Source organism: Cornus florida, unplaced genomic scaffold (genome assembly GCF_030987335.1).
Source record: "Cornus florida cultivar Cherokee Brave unplaced genomic scaffold, ASM3098733v1 CherokeeBrave_3.0.0_Hap2_Chr08, whole genome shotgun sequence".
In the NCBI taxonomy this organism is placed as follows: Eukaryota; Viridiplantae; Streptophyta; class Magnoliopsida; order Cornales; family Cornaceae; genus Cornus; species Cornus florida.
In genome coordinates, this window is record NW_026775578.1 from 61,197,543 (window position 1) to 61,207,965 (window position 10,423).

Below are 10,423 nucleotides of genomic sequence, written 5' to 3' on the forward strand. Positions count from 1 at the left end.
TTTTTTTTGAAATTAAAATTTAAAAATTAAAAATTAAAGTTAAACAAAATATTTTTGGATTTTTTGAAATAAGATAAAATGAAGCAAAATAAAATAGAATAAAAGAAATTTTTTTTTTTTTTTTTGTTGAAAAATAAACTAAAATAAACAAAATAAAATAAAAGAAATATTTTTTTTTGGGATTTTTGAAATAAAAATAAAAATAAAAGTAAAAGTAAAAGTAAAAATAAATTTTCAAAACTTGCAGACATGTTCAATCGATCTCACAAAATGCTCGATCGATCTGACAGAGGTGAAATATGCAGGTTTTCTGGGTTCAGAAATTTTCTAAGTGCTGGAACTTGAGATCGATCCAATGATGTAGTTCAATCGATCGAAGAACTTCAGATCGATCTAGGAATATTTTCGATTGATCGAACATGTGAAATCATGCTCAAATGGAGATCCCGAGAGTTGACATTTTTGGATTGAAAGAAGGCTCAAATTTTTTGTAAGTGTCAAAACTCAAGATCGATCGAATTTTGAAATTGGATCGATCGAAGACTTCAGATCGATCTAGGAATGAATTTCGATTGATTGGACAGAGAGGTGATTTGGATGCAGGTGGATGCAGGTCGAAAATTTTTCTAAGTATTGAGTGCAATCCACAGTTTGATCGATCGAACTCCAATTTGAGATCGATCGAACTTGTGCCAAATGCTCAATTATGACATGAAAGTGCATGCAATCCTTATCACAGTTCCTTGAAATACATATGAACCCAAAGCCAATATCTAGACTTTGCAAGGAATGACAAACAAAAAGAAATAAGGGAGGAATAGAGTTGTGTGAAACTCTACGAATACTAATATTTAACATCTCTAGCAAGACGTTGAGTCAACTCACTAATCAAATGAATCAAAAACTGGATATGAAACATCCTTATTGACCCTCTTTTGTATTTTCTCATTTGATGCCTCACTTATGACAATGAAATCATCCTCCAAAAGAATGACTTGAAAAGAAATGAAAGAGATGATATTGTTCCTTTCATCCACAGTCTTGAAAATAAAATCAATGATGAGCGGCCTTGCACTTGGCAAGGGAAAGTCTTTCAAAGACTCATTTGGAATATCAAGAAACACCTTCTCTTCATCCCTCTTCTCTTCCTCAAAAATAACCATCTCCTCACCTTCCAAGTAAGCTAAGGAGTTCATTAGAGAGTTTATTTCATTTTTGGAGCTTTCAAAGTCAAGACCACAATTTTTATACATTTCAAAAAGACAAGTCTCAGGATGGTCATTAGAGTTGATAGAAGGAAGGCCCTCTTCAACAAGTTCCTCCTCCTTCTCTCCTACCTCAAGTGTGGTCAACATCTCCTCACTCTCTAAAGTAGCCATGTCATAGATAAAATCATAATCAAAACAAGGAAAGTCCTCATTAATCATGTTATGCTCTATTGGATTAGCCACTAACTCATTTGCCACTTCTTCCTCTATACAAGATAGAGTGCTAGGCATTAGCTCACTTGTTTCATTTTCCTCTTCACTTTCGTCATCCTCATCTATATACATTAAAGTTCTTGCCATTTTTTCATTTGCCTCTTCCTCCTCCTCTTGACGAGAAAGAGTACTTGCAATTTGCTCAACTTGAGCTTCTAAGTTGGCTAAAGTTTGAGAATGAGAATTAATAAGTGGAGTTTGTGAAATATGCACATCAAGTAAAGCTAATACTTTTTCTTTAAATTCTGGTGAGTACCTAGAAGGTGGTGGAGTTGGTTCTTCATAAAATGGTGGGGGAGGGTAATAGTCATAAGAATGATTAAATGAGTGATCAAGTCCATAATAAGATGATGCATGAAATGAATTGGACTCAATCTCATAAGGATTAAAATATGATGGAGGGGCATGAGGTGAAGGGATATAATTCCCCCCCAAACTTGGATCAAACAATTCCTCCATTCACAATTAAAACCCAAATACAACAAATAATGGCCTCAACAAGGGCCTATGCTTGGACAAAAATTTAAGCAATAAAATGAGCCTCAACAAGGGCTATCACAAGCATGCAAAGAAGTGAAATAATTAAAATACAGGAGTTCCAAGAATTGCTCACAATGGTCCTTTAGCACTTCAACTCCAAATTTAGCTTTAACCTCCAACGATTGCTTCAAGTTCCAAAGTTCGCCTTCCTTGTAGTCAAGTACCTAATTGAACAAATAATAATAAGAGCAAGAGAAAAGAATATACAATGGAAAATAAAATAAAAATAAAAGCAATCAAATGAACACTATTGTCTAGAGCTTAGCGGTAATTCCAATACCCTAAGACCTGTCTCATATTCTCTCACCTTAATCAATTCTAGCTTATTAACATTGCATGTTATCAATTCACTTGTAGTTTAATTAAACAAACCAACCCTCTATTTGATTATTCGACCTGCTAATCCGAATTTGATTCCAAAATACACTTGCGATCTCTTAGGACGATCCTTACTCATGTCATACTCCGTAGTATAAGTGTCCAGTGGTTTTATAAATTTTTAAATGTGGTGACACTTAACACTATTTTTAAGCACTAAGCTCGGGCAACACCACGTTTTTGGCACCGTTATCGGGGATTGCCAACGTCATATTTAGAATTGAATAGGAAATGGTACTTGATGAGCGCTAAAAAATGCGCATTTAAACCCCTTAAGCTTAGGTATTCTAGGACCTTTATCTATCTTACTTTCCCGTTTTAGACTAATTTCGTGTTATTGCCCTTTTTAGGTGCTTATCCCCAAAATAAGCTAATATAGCCAAATAAGAGCTTAAAAGAAGCTAACTCAAGCTGGATGGAAGAAAGGAGCAAAGTGGAAGCAGATTGAAGCAAAGTATGGAATTTAGCAGGTTCGATCGATCACAAGTATATTTCGATCGATTGAAAGTCCATCGATCTAGACATTTCAAGATGGATCCAAGCTCTTTTATCCTTATCCAAAGATCTCACAAAGTTTGATCGATCCAACAATTCTAAGATAAATCGAAAAGATTCCATCTTATCCTATTGTACCACCCCACCTACCACTTTTGTCTCTTTCCCCAAAATATCTCAGATCTGTCCTTATCCAAAAAGGCGCCACCATGGGAGGATCAATCCAACCAAAGTTTGATAGATCTCAGCCATGTTCGATCAATCTCACCACAAGTTCAATCGATCGAACTTCCTTAAGCCCGAAAAAAAACAAAATCCAGTTCATTAAAGGTTGGCTCATGGTGCAATCATTGGAGGAATATTGATGTGCGAGCCCAGACTATTGGGTGTGACATTTTAACCTACCTATATAAGGAATATGAGCCATTCTTGAGAGCATACTTGACATAACTTACATATTGTATAACATATTCTTGGAGAGGAGGCTAGAGACATTCTTGAGAGGTTTTCCATCTACTTCAAGAAGAGAAGCATTTCTACTATGGAGATAGCCCTTGAGGGTTGGAAGACACCATTCATGAGTGGCTAGACATCTTCTTAGGGCTAGAGTTAGCCCTAAGCATGCTTTCTTTATCTTAATTCATGTATTTTTTGGGGATTTGTGTTGAAATACATGTTTTGACGTACTTATATACATAGATCTTGTTTATTCAATGATTTGTGTGGTTTAATTCTTCCAAGTGACCATTTCATTCTATCCATATTTCTATGTATGCTAGAATAGATGTTCATGTGTTTATCTCTATTTCTTATTTGTTGATGCATGTCTATGTGTATTAATGCTATAGATTCAGAGATTGTCAAGACATATTGCTTAATATAATGCTCTTGTGGTTTATTTGATAATTCGTACTCATTTCTTGATGGATTGTGCCTCTCCCTTAGTCTAATTAGTTTAATTTTCATGTCATTAGCCTAGATGTAGTGTAGTTACCTTAGTTGTTAAATAGGAGGACAATCTATACTTATTGTTTGATGTTCCATACTTATGAATGTAAGTAGTATATTTCTTTAATTTTATGATGTGTTTAGATTGTGAGCTTAAAGAAGGATTAATGGCTTACTTTGATATATTGTGCTATTCATTGTATTGTTTAGACAATATACACTTAATTGGTTATCCATATTTGTTGAAACAACCACACACACTTACTCTTGTTGCAACATATGTCTTCCCCTCATTAATTGTGAATTGAGTATAGAGAAAAGTGATGCTTAGTGGTGATCTCTAAATCTCAAAACCTCTCTCTCTTGTTTTCTCTATCCTTTAATTACTTGCTTGATATTGATCTTGTTTAGTTTTAATTGTAGTTTAATCAACCAAACAACCTACCTTTGATCACTCGACCTACTAACCCTAAGCCTTGTTTCCACTACTAGTGCACCCTTAATCCCTTGGGATGATCCCTACTCACCCTAGCTATATTTTTAGTTAGAGGTAGTAGTAGCATTTATAAATTTAAAACTTGGCCACATTGCACATTCACTACCTTTTGAACATCTTTTAAACGTTGGTGCGATGGCAACACCAAGTTTTTGGCACCGTTGCCGGGGATTAAATTGGTAACGCCGTGTTTTGGAAACATTTAGGGATTAGTACTCTTTTGATCATGTCTTTACTTTATTTTTATTTTTGGTTACTTATTGTGTTTGTGCTTATTTGAGTAGGTGAAATTGAGCAAGGAGGTTAAGCAAAGGAGACTTCAAAGCAAGGAGCTAAGCTAAGCACAAAAAGGACTAAAAATCTAAAAAATGCAAAGCATAGCAAAGTTTGGAAGTTGAAAATGAATTGAAGTTGCTTAAGGACCCTTTGTGAGATTTTTCTAACTCAAGCTTTAGTTAAATCGTCGGCCCACGTGAAGGCATGTTTTCCATTTCTTAGATAAATCGTGAGCTCGTGTGGAGGCAATTTACTTTTCTTTGCATGTTGTTTAAGCATGGGAGTATGGGATCATTGAATGTAGAGATTTGTTGATTTATTTGTTGCGGGGGCGAAGTGATTGTTACTTGCTTGTTATTTGCTTTTCTAGTGTATGTATGGTCGTAGGTCATTGAATCCTACTCTTGTCCCTCCTAATTTGCATCTTGAATCAGTTGTTCGTAATCCTAGGGGAAAGGGTAGTTCTCATCACTCTATTTCACCAATGAATGATTTGAATGACAACCATGTGGAGGACCTTGGTCACATAGAACAACAAGGCAACCTCCACCCTAATGTTCATCATGAAAATGTTCAAGTACCATTAGGCATGCCTAGACCATTCATTCACTAACAACAACAAGGCCAAGTTCCATTGGGAATGCCTAGGCCAATATTTGCTCCACAACCCCCCATAGTTCAAGCTAATCAAGGTGTTCGTGTAGCATCACCAATTATGAATCCTCCCACTGCATTGAGAGACCATTATGTGCCTAATGAATACAATGCACCCACTTGCATTCAATTGCCTCCATTTAAAGCACATCACTATAAAATTAAACCACAAACTATTCAAATGCTTCCAAACTACCATGGACTTCCTAGTGAAGAACCTTATAAGCATTTGGATGAGTTTCTTGAAGTGTGTTCCACCGTGAAATACACGGTCATGCCGGGAGAAGTGTTAAGGCTTAAAGTTTTTCCTTTTACCCTTGAAGACAAGGCAAAATATTGGTTTAACAATCTTAGGCCTTTTTCGATAACTTCTTGGGCGGAAATGCAATAAGAGTTCTTGAAAAAGTACTATCCGGTTTCTAAGACTAGTGCCATGAGAACTTCCATTAGAGAATTTTCTCAAGGGGATGAGGAAATGTTTCATGAGGCATGGGAAAGGTTTAATGATTTGCTAAGAAAATGCCCACATAATGACATACCTAAGTGGCAACTAGTTCAATATTTCTTTGAAACTTTACCAGATAATCACATGGGTATGATTGACGTATCAATGGGTGGTTCTTATCTTGACAAGCATGAAAATGATGTGTGGCAATTGTATGAAAGTATGAATGAAAATTCCCTGCATAGGTCCTTATCTGCTAAAAATGGTAGAAATCTAGGAGGAAGGAAGAATGTTGGCTTGTATCAAGTTGATAACTCTAATGATATAGCCGCCGAGATGAAATCCTTATCTCAAAGGTTTGATCAATTCTTGATTAACCAAAACTCAGTGAATCAAATGCCTTCCGCCCCTAATCATGTTCATCATCGTGCATCTGATGAATCATGTATGACTTGTTCAAGTGTCTTGCATTCTATTTCTAATTGTCCCCATGGACATGTGTAAAATGAAAGCCATGAGCAAGCCAATGCTATTTTTGCTAACCAAGGGAATAATCCTTAAGGCAATCATTATAATCCTAGTTGGAGGAACCATCCGAACTTTTCTTGGAAAAGCTAAGGGGAAGGCTCAAATCCTTCCCAAGGTGGTTTTCAAGGGAAGTATGTTCCACCTCCGATGCAAAGCCAAGGTTCCCAAGGTTTTAGATCATCATCTCAATCGCATGGTAATCAATTTTCTAAATCTCATTTTCCTAATCAACCATCATATTCTCAAGGAAATTTTAGGAGTCCCGCTTTTGAAGAGAAAGTTTTGACCGATCTAGGCACTCTAGAGGCGAACACTCAATTGCTTCATTCTCATTCTCAATCCATTGCAAAGCTAGAAACCTAAGTAGGGAAAATAGCTAGTACTTTAAATGCTAGAGAGAAAGGGAAAATGCCTTTGAATGCCCCACCAAAGCAACAATGTGTTGTGGAGACTCATTCCTCATCGGAAAGTCCTATAATAGAGCATGTCAATATGGTGACAACCTTGAGAAGTGGGAGAATCATTAACAACCAAGTAGGCGTGTCCAATGAAGAGAGTGAACCGGTGCAACCCAAATTTGACACCCGTCCCGTTTCACATTTAATTCCTCCTTCATTGCATATGCATGATCATTCAAATGAGAAAGTGTCAAAAAGTGATTTGAAAAGTGAGTTCAAAAATGATTTGAAAAATGAATCAAAGCATGATTTGAAGAATGATTTGAAAAATTCTTATGTTGATGATATTTCAAAGAAGGATTTTGAAGAAGTTTTTGAGCCAAGAGCTCCATTTCCGGATGCCTTGAAAGGATCAATTTATCTTGACAAGTAAAAGACAAAGACAAATGAAATCATTGATGTGTTTAGGCAAATAAAGGTTAACCTTCCGCTTTTGGATGCAATCAAACAAATTTCGGCTTATGCCAAGTTTTTAAATGATCTTTGCACCCAAAAGAGGAAGAACAAAAGCCAAGCACCTAGGAAAGTGGTCTTGACCGAGCAAGTGAGCTCTATTTCGCAACATAACACTCTTCCAAAGTTTAAAGACCCTGTTTCACCTACTACATCTTGTGTCATTGGTGACCATGTCATTAATCGGGCTCTTCTAGACTTAGGAGCAAGTGTTAATCTTCTTCCATACTCGGTATATGTCAAATTAGGCTTAGGAGACTTGAAACCGACGTCAGTGGTTTTGTAACTTGCCGACCGATCCATAAAAAAGCCTAGGGGTATCATTGAGGATGTATTGATTAAGATTGATAAATTTTTCTTCCCCGTTGATTTCGTTGTCATTAACACGGAACCGGTCCCGAATCCTAAGAGCCAAATTCCCATTATCCTTGGCCGTCCTTTCTTGGCAACCGCGAATGCCAACATTAATTGTAAGACGGGGATAATGAAAATTTCATTTGGCCACATGAAGGTGAAGTTGAATATCTTCAATCCATCCCCGAATTCATTTGACAAGCATGAAGAAGTGAATGTTGTAGAGAAATGTCATGCTAATAAATGTGAAGGAATAGAGTCTTTGCTTGAAACCAAAATTTCAAAAAGGTTATCTTCAACCCTGAATTTAAAAAAAGTTGTTTCAAAATCTTGTTTTGAAAGGGCATGGAAGCCCAAAGATCACATTGAAAAAGGACCAACAAGTTCTCTAGGGAACCATTTGTTGGGTGGAGTTCAAAGTACTTATCACCCCATTAAGGAGGGGATGTACTACAAGATGTTTGATTCGGGCTAAAAGAGCCCAACATCTTACTAAAGACGTTAAAGACTAGTACATTTCGTAGGGTGTCACAACCCTATTCCTCCCTCATTTCTATTTTAAATTTCATTTCTTGCGAACTCTAGATATTTACTTTAGGTTCATATACATTACTAAGAACTATGATTAAGATTGCATGCACTTTCATGTTGAAAATAGACATTTTGTTCATGTTCGATCGATCTCAAAAAAGGTTCGATCGATCGAACTCCATACCTGCATCCATACCTGCATCCAATCAGCTCTCTGTTTAATCGTTCGAAGAAAACCTACATATTTCAGCTCTCTGTCTGATCGATCGTAAATTATTCGATCGATCCAAATTTATCTTGGCTCGATCTGCAATCTTAACACTTAGAAAGATTTTGAACCTACATCCAAAGACCTCTCTGTCCCATCGTTCGAACATGTCTGCAGATTTTTGCATATTCGATCGATCGGAGTACTTCTGAGATCGATCTTGGAGAAATCGATCTCTATTCTTTGATTTACTATTTGGACTTTGACTTTAACTTTTGTTTCGAATTAAAAATTAAAAAAATTAAAAAAAAAAAAGAAAAATTGTCAAAAATACAAAAATATTTCTATTTCTTTTATTTTATTTTATTTTATTTTTATTTTTTGAAAAACTTAAATATTTTCAATTTTCCATTTATTTTTATTTTATTTTATTCATTTTCCAAACAAAATCCAAAAAACATTTTTGATTTTTAATTTCTAATTTTTAAATTTTTTATTTTTCGAATTTAATTTTCCAAAATTCAAAAATAGTTTTAATTTTTAATTATTTTTAATTCAGAAAAATCCAAAATTTTCAAAAATAATTTTGTCATTTAAGAGGAGAGATCGATTCCAGTTCGATCGAACTGAAAAGGAAATGTTTTTAAAAATCGAACCTAGGGTCATTCGATCGATTTCAAAGAAATCGATCTTCAAACCTTAGAGCCCATCACCACTGCAAACCTTCTCATCCATCTCCGGCGAACCCTCCGGTGACTTCATCTCATCCTGAATCTCTCTCCCTCATCCCGGATCTTGGATTTCATTCGTATCTCATCTTCTCTCTCAGTTTGGGGTAAGATCCGAGATCCCTTTTTGATTTCGAAGCTTTATTTTGATGCCATCACTGTTTTCCATGTTAGATTGATGATCATAATGATGATTATAGCCATTAATGAAGCTTTGAAGCTCTGTATATATACGTGTATATATCGGTTTTATATTTTTGGTTTTGATTTTTTATTTTGGAGGTCACAGGCCTAATCAAGTGACCATGTTTGTTGAATTGTTGTGTAGAGGGGCCCACGAGCTTGCTTGTGAGGCCCCCATGCCATCCATGTCACAGATCTGTGACTTTTCAAATTTTACCTCACAGTTCTATCGATCGAACTTTTTCTCAGATCGATCTGTAATAGATCAATCTCACTTATTCAAGATCGATCGAACTTATATCGATCTCACATTTTTGTGATCGATCAAACTTCACAGATTTGCATAGACACTTTACACACCATCTTTTGTGATTCCATGCTATCTCATACATGCCCAATGCCTATGTTCTCCACATTAGATGCATTCCATACTTATACTGTCTAAGCATGAGTCACTTAATGTCATTTATTTCTTATGACTTGCATAGATTCATGTCCTTTATTCTGTTTTGTCTATCTTATTTGACATACATGTTTCTATATGCTATGCCTTATTTCTTTATTCAGCTACTGACTTGTTCTACAAGTTTTCCTTTTATTTTGCAGGCCATGGCTAGGGTCAAGACTGTTGCCCGTGGACATTATCATCTCAGAGTTAGAGGGAGATTAAACGACGAGGCAGGCCCATCTCACGTCCAAGACCGCATTCCTGAGCTAGAGCCAGAGCAGATACAGGACCAGTCAGAGGCAGATACAGCTCAGTCCCATCCGTTGACTCTAGACTACAGTCTTCGGCTGCCACATCATCTTCTTCAACTAAGGGTGAGCATGTACTATCTCCTTCACCACCACCAGTACAGCCAGACTTAGTCCCCGAGAGACCTGACAGGAGATACTCACGCCTTTAGGTGTCGCATGAGTCGGTGTTCGACATTTTTTCTTCTCCCGGTATGTATTGACCTTGCCAGCTTATGATGATCTTGACTGGAGGGGTCTTTCAGCTATATTTACCCCAGTCACTTATCTAGTTTATCCGCGGCTTGTTCGGTTATTCTACCAGCATCTCCGTCCCGCCCCAAGTAACTTATTAGAGCTACAGACCACTATCGATGGTTACCCTATCAGGATCACAGTTGATATTCTAGCGAGATCATCCCGATGTCCTCATGTCTGCCCTCCCGATGTTCATTATCCTATTTTAGAAAGGAGACCTTCTTACACAGACACAACTGTGGCACTCATAGGCCACTATGCAAATAGTAAGCTT